Source organism: Mercenaria mercenaria, chromosome 4, assembly GCF_021730395.1.
Source record: "Mercenaria mercenaria strain notata chromosome 4, MADL_Memer_1, whole genome shotgun sequence".
Lineage (NCBI taxonomy): Eukaryota > Metazoa > Mollusca > Bivalvia > Venerida > Veneridae > Mercenaria > Mercenaria mercenaria.
The window spans coordinates 41,166,067-41,181,918 of NC_069364.1; the positions used below are offsets into that span (position 1 = coordinate 41,166,067).

Sequence of the window (15,852 nt, forward strand, 5' to 3'; positions counted from 1 at the left end):
TTACTCGGGCTGTGCCCTCTTCGCATCTGAACTCCAGATCATGATTTTATTAAAGGACAAATCACAGAGAATTAGATATATTAGTTCTTCAACAACGTATTTTAAATGGCTCAAAAATCAGTAATTTTGTAATATTATAATCTTGAAAACCGTCCATAGTGCATGATGTTGTTTCTTCTGATGCCACGAGTGTTTGTCTCTTATATGTACTGACATTTTATAGTACCCGAGGTGAAATATTGTGATCCCGAAGCGGGATTTTTCTTATGGATGGATACATTTTCCATTACCCACTTGTTGATGTTTTACACTAAAACGTGGCGCTCTTACAGCAAACTTCATTTTGTGTGAGAATATTGGTGAATGTCTAACGGAACATTACTTGGTTAAATGTATCGGCTCACAGTTGGAGTTGCTAGTATTTTGCCAGAATTTGAATGAGAAGCAATGAAATATCAATAACTACATCAACAGGACTGGAGTGAGGGTTAATGTTTACAAGAATTACATAACATTAAATGCCATGTGATATGGAAAAACAATAGACAATTGCATTTGAATAGGGTTTTTTTTTGCGAAGCCAGACCTTGTGTGTCCTTCACGGATTCAAGTAACTGAGATTGACAAAGTGAAGGTTTTTGTAAGGTCTATACGAGAAGAGACAGCGGTGGTCTCAGACTACTTAAACAACTATTACCGGAATGATCAAAAGCTAATATTTGGATAACGAACATTCCATCGTTTTTTTGTTATATTCCTCACTGGAAATAATATTACAAACTTGAAAGTGATTTCTGTATTTTTTGTCAGTGTTTAATCGATTAATATGTAATAAAACGTTTTCTTGATGTTCAGAATACGGTTGTGTAAAATAGAGATTTGTTAAATTTTGATCTTGATCATGTTCTGATTTTCACTTCTAATAACAAACAGTTTCTTTGAAAGATGTTTTGTTATTGGTCTTGGTAGTCGCCATAATAGTACCGTCTTCTCGGATACTACGAGGATTACTCCAGGTAAGTAAATTTAGGTTTCTAGTACATGTAGTTGGTTATAGTCTATTTCAAATAAATATCAGCATATAAACAGTAAAGCAAAACCAATATGATGCACTAAAACAATCATATCTGAAAATGTTTACTCCGTATGGTTGTTTTTTGTAAGATACTCTACCATGTACTGTGTACATGAAAGTTGTTCTTGTAAGATACTCTTGTCATGTGATGTTTGCTCGGTATGGTTGTTGTTCTAATTAAGATCCTCTATCATTCCTTTGTGAATGAAAGTTGTTTTTGTAAGAAACTCTTGTCTTGTGATATTTGCATGATATGCTAATTATAACTACTCTTGTGTTACCAACGTTCTTATTGTTACTGTTGCCGTCGTTCTCCGCAAAGGTGCTCAACATTGTTTTGGTATTAATATTTCAAGTAGGATGCGGGAATATTTTAAATTTCATATTGATGATCCAACACGTTATTTCTTCGCTTGAATGTTTCATTGCTCAAGAATAAGCAATATTTCTGTATTATCGTATTAATTGTTGATATCATCCGGATGACAATACATGCTCACTGGTGAAATCTCTTTAGATGTTAGCATTATTTTCATGTAAAATCTTTTGAGCATAAGGAATAATAATATGTGCTTTGCGGTTTAAAAAGAAATATTTAAGTTGAAAATAAATATTTTGTGTGTTCTGAAATTTTTTCCATGAAACTCTCGTCCTTAGCATCCCACTCCGCTAAAAATGCGAAAATATATTGTCTGTTGCTAATTGTTTGACAGTTATATACAAACTTCTATCGTTTGAGCAATGCCAATATACCTTTAGAGTAAAATTTACTTGGATGAAGAATCGCTTTTTTACAAAGTGTGTTTTTATTTTATAGCATACATTATTTCTGTCTGGGAATGAATATCAGTTTATTGTTGGCGTTTAAATTGACAGTTTAAAATTTATCTGTCTGCAAGAACGTTATTTATAAAACACGTTTTTAAACTTCTGAAAACATTTTTTTTTCATCCTTCGGAATAATTAAATTGACAGGTAAAACAGTATCATCGAGGGCAAGGCTCTGCAAAATTACCACTAGCTGAAAGAAATTTTTTCAAGAAAATGTGCACCAAATATGGGCGAGCTCGAAATGGGTACCGTAACATTCCATCAGGCTATTAAATATGTCGCCAGTTCTCCGTCCTAGTTTTCGTTGGAATGAAACAATCCAACATAAATTCGGAACGCTTCAGCTGTTTTTAGAAATGAAGGCCTTCTGCTGAATCAGCACAAGATTCCCTCTACGAAAGTTCAGAACACCTTGCACAGTTCGAACTGAGCAAGTTGTTTTGTTTTTGTTTGGGGTTAATGTCGCACCACCGACTCAATTATAAATCATTTTCGACTTTTTTCAATTTTTGTTTGTGGAGGAATACACAAGGAGCCCCTTCGATCGAGCGAGCACCTGGGTAGAGCCATTGGCCTTCCGTATGTCAGTTAATGATCGCGCTTTTTGTGTGTGCAAATTATGATCTTTGCAGACGACTTATTACCTTGTTCGTTTTATAGTTCCAGATAACCTCGTTACTTTTCCAAATTGTTATCTCTGCAGGGGACTCATTACCCTGTTCGACGACTCCGTTACATTTTCAGATTACTACCTCTGCAAACGGCTCAATACCTTGTAAATGTTACTATAGCGTATGATGTCGTTACTGTTGTAAATTATGCTCTCTGCTGGGGACCATTACCTTGTACATGCTTTCGTTGCAGATGAAATCGTTACTTACATTACCTTGAATTGCATGTATCCGCGTAACTTTTACAAATCTTTACTTCTTTAGAGGACTCATCTTTTAATTTAAAATGATTTGCCTCCTCTGTACAGAACTTAATTGCCTCCGATAAATTATCTTAACTATTATCTTCTAGATGGCCTCATTACTTGTTACCTGTGTAAAGACACAGCTTTTTCCACAATATATTTCCACCGCAGAGTTAGTAAACTTAAAGAATTCATATTGAAATGAATATACAAAAGTTTAATTTCAATTTAAATGTTTGAAAATGAATCTATGCGCAATTCGTAGATTTGCTGTTCATATTCTGTCGTTCATTAAACGAAATCAATTTCTTAAATGAATAGACTATATATTGCGAATATCTGTTGCATGTTTCGAGACGCCGGAATATGCTTATCTTCTGTAGTTTGACAAAAGAGTTATAGACAAGTACAGTATATGTTTTGTGAAGTACATCTCATAGAAGTGGTGATGATAGCAAAACACTAAAACAATTACTGGAATGATTACAAGCAAATATTTGGATAGACAACTATTTTGTGAGTATTCTACCATTTGTATTTTATTCCTTTCTGTCATAATGGTATCAGAACATATGAATGTTTTTCAGATTTTTTGTTGTGGTAATTCAGTTATTACTAAATGAAACAAAATGATCAAAACCAAAAAATGAAATTAGAATCAAAGGAAGCATTCGGCTTATCAGCAAGACAACGGAAATAGATTCACTAACGATTTATCTAAAATTGAAAATAAGTTATTCGTACTTTCAAAACTTCTATTTCATTATTTCATGTTACATTATTATTGACGAACAAAACTACCGTATTGTTTAAAATACTCAGCGTTTCTTAAGTTCAAATGAAACGATTTTGAAAATAATACATGCACAAGTGAACACAACAATAAAATATTTAATTTCTATTCGTAGAGATTCGTAAACAGTTTGATTCCCTTGGAATAAGGAATTTGTACTTAACAGGTAATACATCATAGGTATAAAACTTGATTTTAGTCAAACTTTGCACTTTGAGAGAGGCACTTTTATATACGCAAACACGACGCAAAAAGATGAACTGATGCTAATAATTTAAAATACAAAACTTAAATTACGAATAAAATTTTCGCTACCTGCAAAATCATTAATATTCACGGGGGCCTAATTTCAATATATTTCGTGGTTGAGTCAAGCAAGGAAATTAAATTCCAACGAACAAGTAAAATTCTCATTCATTTCATGTCCAAATGTTGGATTCCAACAATCTATATCCCCACAAAATAGGCATTGTGGGCTAAACCACGGAATTTTGTGCCCATGAGATTATATGATTCCACAGCATTAATTTCCGTTTTCTATTTCTGTACATAGTTGTATTCAAACATAATTCATTCTCGTAAATAAACTTAATTCCTATATGGCCTAGTTTGTCAACTCAAAAATACTTTTAGAACTTTTAGATTACATAAAACTGAACTTTGCAAAACTGAAAATGAGTCCAGAAAGTGTTTACTCCAAACTTTTTCTAAATCTTTTTCCATGACCATGCACATGGTATCTTGATAAATTGACACTCTAATCAATTCGTTCGTTTTATAGAAATATAATTGCAAGTCTCTATCATTGATTTGATACTAATGAATGGTATCACAATAGATTTGTCACCGCAGTAACTCATAAGTTATCATTTTCAGTTGCAATTTTCATATAAGCAATCTAAAATCCTGAAGAATTCACAACTGTTTACCAAAGAGATGTTAACCAAACTTATTGTTTTAAATGTAAACTCACTGTTCTACTTTCAAACTTTAATGAACCTCTGTGTTCGCTGACTTTGAATCTCTTGGCCCTGAAACCTATGTCCTCTAAACCTCCCTTGAATATTAATCAATGTTTGGAAGCCATCCAGTTAGTTAGCTTACTGAACCCGGTGTCCGCCCGTACCTGCCCGGTGGGACATTCTCTACCAACACAATTTGTAAAGTCATTATATGATCTGAAGAGGTTGTCCGACATGCATAACTTGAAATAAAAACAAAATTTCAAACTTAGTTTCCTTTATATAGGTTACTGACCGTTCCAAGGCGGTGCCCCTATTTTCAACTTGTTTTCTGTCTGTCTCGTACTTTTTGTTGCGTAATGTTGTCTTTTTCTGCTGTTGGCGTTTCTTTCCTCTGGTCTGTAGCATTTGATTTAGAGATGTCTACCAATGCAAAAACAAGTCAAAAGTTTTTTCCGCCGCCAGAAATGTATATTCAGATCAGTCATAATGAATTTCTTTTTTTTTTTATTATGAGCAATGTTTTGTGGGCTAATTATCTTAAAAACAATTGGGGTCGTTACAGGTCATGGCAATTTAAATATATTAAATTATATCCTAAAAAATCTAATATTTATAGTTTATGCAAACTAACTACCCTTTCCTAACCAGAATCCTAACAGATGTAATGTAAACACATTTCCATTTACTCAACAAACTTTACATATCTCTATCAAAGGTCATCTCACTGAACAGCTGATTATTTGTTTACATGTTATGTACGCAGATATTGATGACGTCATACGCATCAATCCGTTGTTACAATTTGCATTATTCTAAAATCTCCGATAATCTTGGTAATCCTACATCACAACCAAATTATAAAATTCTTGTATCTAAGCCAAATGTACCCCATGAAATGCAAAAATTGTAAAAATAAAAATGTAAACTAAAGGATCGTGTAAACTAGGTCACAGCCATCCGAAAGCGAAAGTTGAAAAAGGTCGTAACTTACGGTGTGTTACGAGGATGGTCGAAACGTGTCACGTGACCCAAGTTGTTTTCTTATTTAAAAAAATGATGAAATATATATGCATAAATATAATTTTTTATCATTTAAATGAAGTATTAGTGTATCACACATCTACGAATAAAAAAATCTGTACAGTATCGAAAGCCTGTCACGTGACTTGCTCTATGTCCCACACGCGAAAAAAAATTTAGCATACCAATAAACCTATCGCCTCCTGGCGGCGGGTAACAAGAAAATTCGTTGTTATGACGACCAGTTAAATTGCCTATCGGGATACAATCATCCAGACAATGAAAATGTCATGTTTTTCTTGACCCGGTGTCGCTGAAGAAGAATAAAAATGTAACGTTAGTGTATGTCTTATTCTTATGATCAGAAACTATTATTGTAAAACAAATTTATATTATTGAAAAAAGACATTTATACTTCAAATGTTATATGTTCCCTTTGACATTAAAGACCCATATCTCAGATAATAATAGAGGAGGGAGTAAAAACGTCATTTATAATATTTATCCGTTCCTTATCTCGTTCAAAGCAATATTAGGCAGAATAAAGTGAATTGAAAACAAAATCTAATTGTAACTGGCAAATGATAAATACTTGTTTGTTGTTTTTCGTATTCTTATTCAAGATCAGTAAGTCACTTAACATTTATTTAAAAATTTCTTGACCAAAGTTAGCAGCTAATTTTGTACTTTACAACAGGTACAATTCCACATGGCAAAATATTACCCACTATAAATAAACATGTGGTGTCTAAGAAAGTGTAATTTTGTTTCTGTGTTGTCTTTTTTTATTATTGCTTTGTTGAAATTCTTAAAGATGGTGAAATTATTATTTATAAGTGGATCAAACAATATGTCTTCTCTTCAAGTTCAGACAACACTTACCCGGCTAAATTGCTATAATGAACTTGTCCATCTTTCAATTTGGACAGTACAATTACTGTTAAAAGGGGTGCTTACTAGAAAGATACTGACTGACTCGCGAATTGTGCAGCTCTTGATCAGACTGCACGGATCGCAGGCTGATTATGATCTACACTGGTCGCAAAGGCAGAATCAATCATGTCCAGCATGATAAGAGTAAAAACGGAGTGGCTTTTAGGATATTCACAACCAGTTCCATTTTGGAATACATTTGCAAACATATCGCCTCTTTCGACGTTTATCAGTGCGTTTCGGGCTTAAATTATCGGCTCACAGCCGGGTTTTATATTATCATGCCAGAATTTACATACGACGCAATAGGAATATTCATAGAAAGGCTTGTAGCTATCGTTACAAAGATCGTATAATAATGAGAACATTACAATTTAATGCAAAGTAAGGGAGTCTGTGAATTAATAGAAGTAAACAACGTTCAGTTACAGCTTATTGGCGACTGATCGTTTTCACCGTTTTCATCTTTCTGGTTACAGTGTAAACATCTTGACAAAGTTACGGTTTTAGAAGTACATCTAAAGAAAGTTGGTGATTATATTATATCTCACTAGTAAATATGCATTGTTTTATTCCATCGTGAGTGTTTGATTCCTATCCTTTGTGAAGGTAATATCAGAAACTTATGACTTCCCGAAGCGTTTGCCTCTGTTGCATGTATTAGTATGAAACGATACATTAAGTGGAACAACATTTTATCATTAGTGCTTATAGTTAATGAGGGTAACATAGAGGTATAGTTCATTGTTCTGCAATGGATTAATAATCAGCATTTTGTTATGGGAATACTCTTTTGTAAACCTTTATGGAACACAGGAAGATGTTGTGCATATACAAAAATGCAAAAGCATGTTATTTTGATAAGTTATGGCAATAAGTGTTTATTTCACATTATTATTTTAAAACATATCTGTATTTAAATTTCGCAAAATAAAGAAACATCATATCAGCTGCAAAGGGTTATATCTGAAATAATTTGTTGGGCCAAGTCACCTTAGTTTACGGCTTTCTTTTCATTACCGCCATACATAATTTCACGGAAAAAAGGTAATTCCATGAATTTTAATTATATCTATAATTGATCGCCCTTGTGTACGACTGAATGGGAGTATATTTGTCAATGACTGAATGAGAGTAATTTTGTCTGAATGGAAGTACATTTGTCAAGACTAAATAGAATCAATTTGTCAACGACTGAATTCGAGTTTTTTGTCTATGACTGAATGTGGGTCTATTTTCTCTGTCTGTATGGCAGTACTTTTGTCTATGACAGAATAGGATCTCTATTGTCTATGACTAACTGCGAGTATAAATATTGTCAACGACCGAATGGGACGACTGAATGGGAGTTCTTCTGTCTATGACTGAATGGGAGTTCTGCTGTCTACGATTGAATGGGAATTCTACTGTCTATGATTGAATTGAAGTACTATTGTCGATGACTGAATGGGAGTACTATTGTCGATGACTCAATGGGATACTACTGTCGAAGACTGAATTGGAGAACTATTGTCGATGACTGAATGGGAGTACTATTGTCGATGACTCAATGGGAATACTATTGTCGATGACTGAATGGGAGTACTATTGTCGATGACTGAATGGGAATACTATTGTCGATGACTCAATGGGAGTACTATTGTCGAAGACTGAATGGGAGTACTATTGTCGATGACTGAATGGCAATACTATTGTCGATGACTGAATGGGAGTTATATTCTCTGAATGGAAATTCTGTTGTCTATGATTGAATGGGAGTATAGGACTGAATGGGAGTGTATTGTCTATGACTGAATGGGAATTATGTTTTCAAGGACTGAATGGGAGTATATTGTCTATGACTGAATGGGAATTATGTTGTCAAGGATTGAATTGTGATAGTTTTGTCCACGACCGAATAAGAGTTGGTTTTTTTCTATGACTGACTGGGGTACTTGTTCATAGTTTCAATATTTTTTGTCGTTGACTGAATGGGAGTACTTTTGTCGATGACTAAATTGGAGTATATTTTTTCTATGACTGAATGGGAATACTTTTGTCCATAACTGAATAAGAGTTATTTTTATGACTGAATGAGGTACTTGTTCATAAATGGTTTTATCAGTTTGAAAATAATTCCATGAATTGAGAAATGTTCTTTTCTTTTCTTATCAATCATAAACGAGATTATTTGCCATTTTGATTATTTTAGATATTTACGTATTTTATTTGTAAATATACCATCTCACGCTTAGCTTAATATATGAGCTACGCCATGAGAAAACCAACATAGTGGGTTTGCGACCAGCATGGATCCAGACCAGCCTGCGCATCCGCGCAGTCTGGTCAGGATCCACGCTGTTCGCTAACAGTTTCTCTAATTCCATTAGGCTTTGAAAGCGAACAGCATGGATCCTGACCAGACTGCGCGGATGCGCAGGCTGGTCTGGATCCATGCTGGTCGCAAACCCACTATGTTGGTTTTGTCATGGAACGGCTCATATGTTATTCTACCGTTTTATAAATAAATAATAAATTTAGCTACTTATTAATTTATGAATATATATTAGACTCATACGCTGCATAGAAGCTGTATCTGCATTTAGTATTTGAAAGGGTACGTTAATTTGTTGACAACATTTTCATGTTAATATGCCAATCAGATAAATACGTTTTACTTTCCAGTTAACACTAGAATTTCCCTCTGTATTAATCTCTCTTTAGATCCCTAATATTTGTACTCTGTTTCGCCAAAACATGTTTATAAGAAGATCATTTCAAAGCATAAAACACTATAAAATCTTACATTAGAACATACACATACAAATATCATGCTGTAATTTGTACCAAACGTTTGATTTGTCTTAACAAGAAACATTTCATATGATTGTATCTTATCTATCTTTAAATTTATAAGTTTGAAATAAAGTTAAAAAAGACTGGAGAAACCTTCCAAAATGGAAACCATTCCCAACTACCGCTACTGGAGACCTACAGAATAATGTACCGATAGATCGATGTATATCTTAGATGAGACACTTGCAAAATCAACAAACAAAATATCAAACTGATGTGACAAATTAATCATTAGTAAAATTAAGATAGGTTCGTGACGTAAATATGATTACTGGTTAAATTGAAAATAAAAGCAATACCTAGCATGAAAATGCCATTTTACTCCCCCCCCACCCCCCCCCACCAAAGAAAAAGAACTATATAGTGTCAGGGAGTAAATTCGAGTGGAACACGGAGGAATACCGGCGCATTACTACCATCATGCCTATGATATTCCTCGCCCGCGATTTGTATATATGCGCACGGGCCATCTTCAAATGTACACGACAAATCCTTACCTATATCACTTTCAGTTCCATTGCATTGCGAAAAGCTAAAAATCAGTCTTGAGGTGAAAGAAAATCAGACCTCGAAAACATAGAGGATAATAAATTCCCCTGGTCTTTCATGTTAATAAAACAGTCTACCAACGGTCATAAAACCATCATGGAGAAATGAATAATGAAACATATTTGTGACCAAACTTACGTTTTTACGACATACAGTTTTACGTCAACTAAAACACTTCCTTATGCCGAAACTCTTGTCCAATCTTGAACAAAAGTAGTAAGTTTTACAGAAAGCGATGGTCTACGTATCCAACACATAATCTTATTTATATGAACTTTGTTTTTGTGTACAGATATTTAAAGATTTTACTGGTAATTCCCATCGTAAGCATATGTGCTTGAAATGCTAGGTATTGCTTTTATTTTCAATTTAACAAGTAGTCATATTTACGTCACAAACCTATCTTAATTTTACTAATGATTAATTTGCCACATCAGTATGATATTTTGTTTGTTTATTTTGCAAGTGCCACATCTAAGATATACATCGATCTATCGGTACATCATTCTGTAGGTCTCCAGTAGCGGTAGTTGGGAGTGTTGAGGATAAAATCTTACGAATAATTTGGCATAACACACTGGTTTGGTCGATAAATATCTAACTATCCGAAATATTTAACATACCATTCTCGTCCTAGCCTCATTGCCTCCTCATGTTAAACATCTTAAAGCCACACAATGCTGCAAAAATACAGATGCAAAAAAGACGCTATTTCTGTACTTCTTTTCGTACATATTACCGTTGCAGAAGAACTTATCACTTTGCAAACTATGATGTCAGCAGCGGCCAAGTGGTAAATTGTTGCGATTTAGAGCTGGTTACCAGGGCAAATTGCTGTACCCAACATTTGATTTACATACATAATAGTCGCAGTCAATATAATAATGGGTGTATTAAGTGCCATATTATTTTATAAGTTTGATGTTCATCTCTTTGCACTATTATGCAGTTATATAATAATATAGTCATTTGTTATCAAAATGACATATTTCAATTCATTTGGTCTTTTTTGTTTATGTAAATCAAACAGAGAAAAACTACCAACATGTATCGGCAGACATAAATATTTAAATATCTAACTATCCGAAATATTTAACATACCATTCTCGTCCTAGCCTCATTGCCTTCTCATGTTAAACATCTTAAAGCCACACAATGCTGCAAAAATACAGATGCAAAAAGACGCTATTTCTGTACTTCTTTTCGTACATATTACCGTTGCAGAAGAACTTATCACTTTGCAAACTGTGATGTCAGCAGCGGCCAAGTGGTAAATTGTTGCGATTTAGAGCTGGTTACCAGGGCAAATTGCATCCGTTCGTCTTTGGGGGAGCAATTTCCACAGAAATTGTCACGTCGTAAATATTTCAAGCACATATGCTTACGATGGGAATTACCAGTAAAATCTGTAAATATCTCTATACAAAAACAAAGTTCATATAAATAAGATAATTTGTTGGATACGTAGACCATCGTTTTCTGTAAAACTTACTACTTTTGTTCAAGAATGGACAAGAGTTTCGGCATAAGGAAGTGTTTTAGTTGACGTAAAACTGTTTATCGTAAAAACGTAAGTTTGGTCACAAATATGTTTCATTATTCATTTCTCCATGATGGTTTTATGACCGTTGGTAGACTGTTTTATTAACATGAAAGACAAGGAATTTATTATCCTCTATGTTTTCTGTTTTCGAGGTAGTTTTTTTAGAATGACTCTGATTTACTTTCACCTCAAGACTGATTTTTACCTTTTCGCAATGCAATGGAACTGAAAGTGATATAGGTAAGGATTTGTCGTGTACATCTGAGGATGGCCCGTGCGCTATATACAAATCGCGGGCGAGGAATATCATAGGCATGACGGAAGGAATGCGCCGGTATTGATCCGTGTTCCATTCGAATGTAGTCCCTGACACTATATAGTTTTTGTTTTGTTTTTTTTTTCTTTTTTGTGTGTGTGTGTGGGGGGGGGGGGGGGGGGGGGGGGGGGTAAAAAGGCATTTCCATGCTAGGTATTGCTTTTATTTTCAATTTAACCAGTAATCATATCCTATTAGGGTATTTTAGAACAGGTCAGATATATGGAAGTTTGTTACTAGTATATGTAGTTTTATGATGTTGCTTTGTGACAGCTGAGGATGCTGGGAAAGTTTGCGGGAAAATACATTGTTTACAATAGTGATGTCATTCGAAAGTAGCCGGTGCTCTTGCATTATGGTCGCCATACTGTTTTTTATGTGTTTTCAATAGCATTTGGATTATTTTATACAAGGAACATGGTCTGGCAACAACTGAAAGAATGGAAAAGTAAAATAAAACACTGTAGACTTTGACAATTTAATAAGACTCAAAGAAGAAATGTTTTTAATACCGTCATACCTAAAATAGCAGAGGCCTTGTTTTCTTCATACAATGTCACCAACTATACGTTAATGGGCTTAGAAATAAAAAAAAAGTAATATGTGGCTCTAAAACTAGGTGATTTGGGCAACAGCACAATGAAAGTGACACAAATGAGACACATGCATGTTTTTGTTTCTAGGTAATGCTTCTAAGCTCCTGTCAATCTCATACATTACTCTGTGTGCATAATAGTACTTTGAAACATATAAATCGTGGAAATTACACCCTAAACCTCCTGTATCTTACAGATATTTGATCTCTGAGGGTCCCATCCCACCTCAGACATTCAATTTCACCAAACTTTTCACATTATTCCATTATTATTTCTCTAGTTTGCTAATAAAACTCATTTAACTCCATTATTATAGCAGAAGACAAAAAATAATAATGAACTAGATACTGACCCGGAAGTACTTTTAGTATGTTTATCCGTGGCGATTCGATGAAAGTCATTGTGTCTTAAATCATTTGTCCTCCACTCCTGATTCATGTTGAGAAATGGGTAGTTACTAGACATTTACGGATTAAGTCTACGTGGACTGTGAACACCTAAGACGATCGATTTTTCAAGGGGACCGTCTCAACATGATAATTTTAATTTATGTTTGGTAGGAAAACATTCTTATAATGATGGTAAGGTCTGGCTTAATATGTCACTGCACAGGATAATATTTGGATTTGTCTGTCCGTCCGTCTGTTCGCCAGAGAAATGTTTTGTTATACATATCGCAAAAAGTATTTGATCTAGCGTCATAACACTTTCCTGAAATGTTCTTCAATATTATAAGTTGCGCATCTGCGACAGAGTTGAAAAGATGAGCTAGTCTGATCGCAATGTATCCGTATTCCATCGTCGTCGTCGTCCAACATGAAAAAATCTAAACTGGGTCAGCTGGGATCAAAATGTAGGTCAGCAGGTAAAACATTGTGAAAACTGTAGAAAACGTAATAGCTTGCGTCTCCATTCCTTTGTTGTTATTATACGCCCGAAGGGACGTATTTTGGGATACCATAGGTGTTCATCTGGCTGGCTGGCTGTCTGTCTGTCTGTCTGTCCGTTAACAATTTCGTGTCGACTCCGTTCCTTGAAGGATTTTAAACAAACTCGAAACAAATGTTATCCACATTAAGAGGACGTGCAGAGCGCCTGTATCAGGTGGTTTGCTTTAAGGTCAAGGTGACATTTAGGGGTCAAAGGTCACATGACTTTATTTTGTGTTTATGTTGCTTTGCATTGCGGTGCTCTTGGTTTTATTTGGCATATCCATTTTTTGTTCACTTACAATATTTTGTTATTGAATTACTTCCCTTTAATGTTACTATAAATAGGTTATTTTGTAACATTTTTATTACTGGCCGTAGGGAAAAAACCGATACCACTTTTCTGTGGTACAACATGGATGGTACCTGCAATGATTTTAGTGGACTTAGCGTTTTGCGGGGAATTTCTTCACTTTGTTGTCCTTTTCGGTTGGGCTTCAACAGTAATTAAGTTCTTTAAATTTTGCTCCACTCCCCTGATATAATCCTTCGGGCGTATATTGCCCCCGCTTGGCGAAGCACTTGTTATTTCTGTATTAGCGTTAAACACTTTGTATTCGTATAACTTTATTGTTTTAATTTGTCAGTAGTGGATGGACGAAGAGATGGACAGCTTTTTTACTAGATAAATGAACGGAAGATAGGAAAATAATTAAAATAAAAAAATCTTCCCATTTATACTGTATTATGGCATAAACATGAATGAAATGAAATTCATTTCTTGTTGACAGTTTTCAGTTTATACAATCAATCCAATATGTTTTCTTCTACACACAAGGTATGCACAGACATGTACGGTTCTTGAAAGTCGTTGTCGTGAGTGCCTCCATACAGAGCTTACGCTCTTGTAACACTTCAGTTCTGCGATTGAATGTTCTACAGTTATTCTGTAATGACATATATATTTGTTCAATTTAGTACATTTAATTAAAAAGGGGCAGAATTCTGTCAAAATCCAAATCAGGGGATATGGGGATTGCTTTTCTTGGTGTAGATTTCGATAGTAAATAACTATTTTAAGTTTCAAGTCAATAGCTTTGATAGTAACAAAGATATTTGACTTGATCAAAAACATTAACAGAAAATTCTTAATCAAAAAGGGGCATAATTCTGTAAAAATTGAAATCAGAGTTATGGGGATTGATTTTCCTTGTGTAGACTTCGATTGTAAATAAGTATTTTAAGTTTCAAGTCAATAGCTTTGATAGTAACAGAGATATTTGACTTTATCATAAATTTTAACCCAAAATTCTAAGTTAAAAAGGGGCATAATTCTATCAAAATTCAAATCAGGGTAACGCAGAATGTTTTTCCTGGTGTAGACTTCGATAGTAAATAATTATTTTAAGTTTCAAGTCAGTAGCTTTGATAGTAACAGAGATATTTGACTTTATAATAAAATTTAACAGAAAATTCTTAATTAAAAATGGGCATAATTTTGTAAAAATTCAAATCAGAGTTATGGGGATTGTTCTTCCTTGTGTAGACTTCGATAGTAAATAACTATTTTAAGTTTCAAGTCAATAGCTTTGATAGTAACAGAGATATTTGACTTTATCACAAACTTTAACCAAAAATTCTATGTTAAAAGGGGCATAATTCTATCAAAATTCAATCAGAGTTATGGGGATTATTTCTCCTGGAGTAGACTTCGATAGTAAATAACTATTATAAGTTTCAAGTCAATAGCTTTGATAGTAACAGAGATATTTGACCTTATCAAAAACTATTACCAAAAATGATAAATTAAAAAGGGGCATAATTCTGTAAAAATTCAATCAGAGTTATGGGGATTGTTCTTCCTTGTATAGACTTTGATAGTAAATAAGTATTTTAAGTTTTAAGTCAATAGCTTTGACAGTAATAGAGATATTTGACTTTATCAAAAAATTTAACCCAACGGAGACGCCGACGCCGACGCCGGAGCGAGTGCAATAGCTCTACTTTTTCTTCGAAAAGTCGAGCTAAAAACAGGCACATCCAAATTGATATCACCTACCGCATAGTGATGATATAATAACTCAAACCCTTTTGCCGTTATAAACTCTTTTTCATATCGTGCATAATATAATTAAACTATGTTGAGACGGTCCCCTTGAAAAATCTATCGCCTTAGGTGTCCACAGTCCACGTAGACTTAATCCGTAGTTACTGGTAGAGAACAGGATTGTATTTGTAAGAAATACGGGAAGACTAATTCGGTTAACATGTCCGCCGATACTTGGTGGGCCGGTGGTCTAGTGGTAACACGCTTGACTGTCAATCCAGAAGTCTTGGGTTCTAATCCCGGTCCAGGCACTGGAAATTTCTGTGTCTCCCACCTAACTAAGAGGCCTGTACTGCTTCGTCCCAGGAAAGACCGGGCACGTGAAAGAACCAGACTGTTTATTTGCAAAGAGCTAGGCTCTGTATTTAAAAAGGGATTTCTCTCTATCTGTTCTAGTGGCTTTATATCACTCTGTCCCTCTGGTCAGATCGCTCTGTGTCTGTA

General features: G+C 34.4%; 1 protein-coding gene across 1 annotated transcript in view; it reads left to right on the plus strand.

Annotated features, from left to right (window-relative positions):
* The first annotated feature begins 388 nt into the window (after positions 1 to 388).
* LOC123551524 (cubilin-like) overlaps positions 389 to 15,852 on the plus strand; it is a 201,932-nt gene continuing 186,468 nt past the window's right edge. Inside the window, exon 1 of the mRNA XM_053541005.1 lies at positions 389 to 1,016. The gene's annotated coding sequence lies outside the window, so the exon portion shown is untranslated. The remainder of the gene's footprint in view (positions 1,017 to 15,852) is intronic.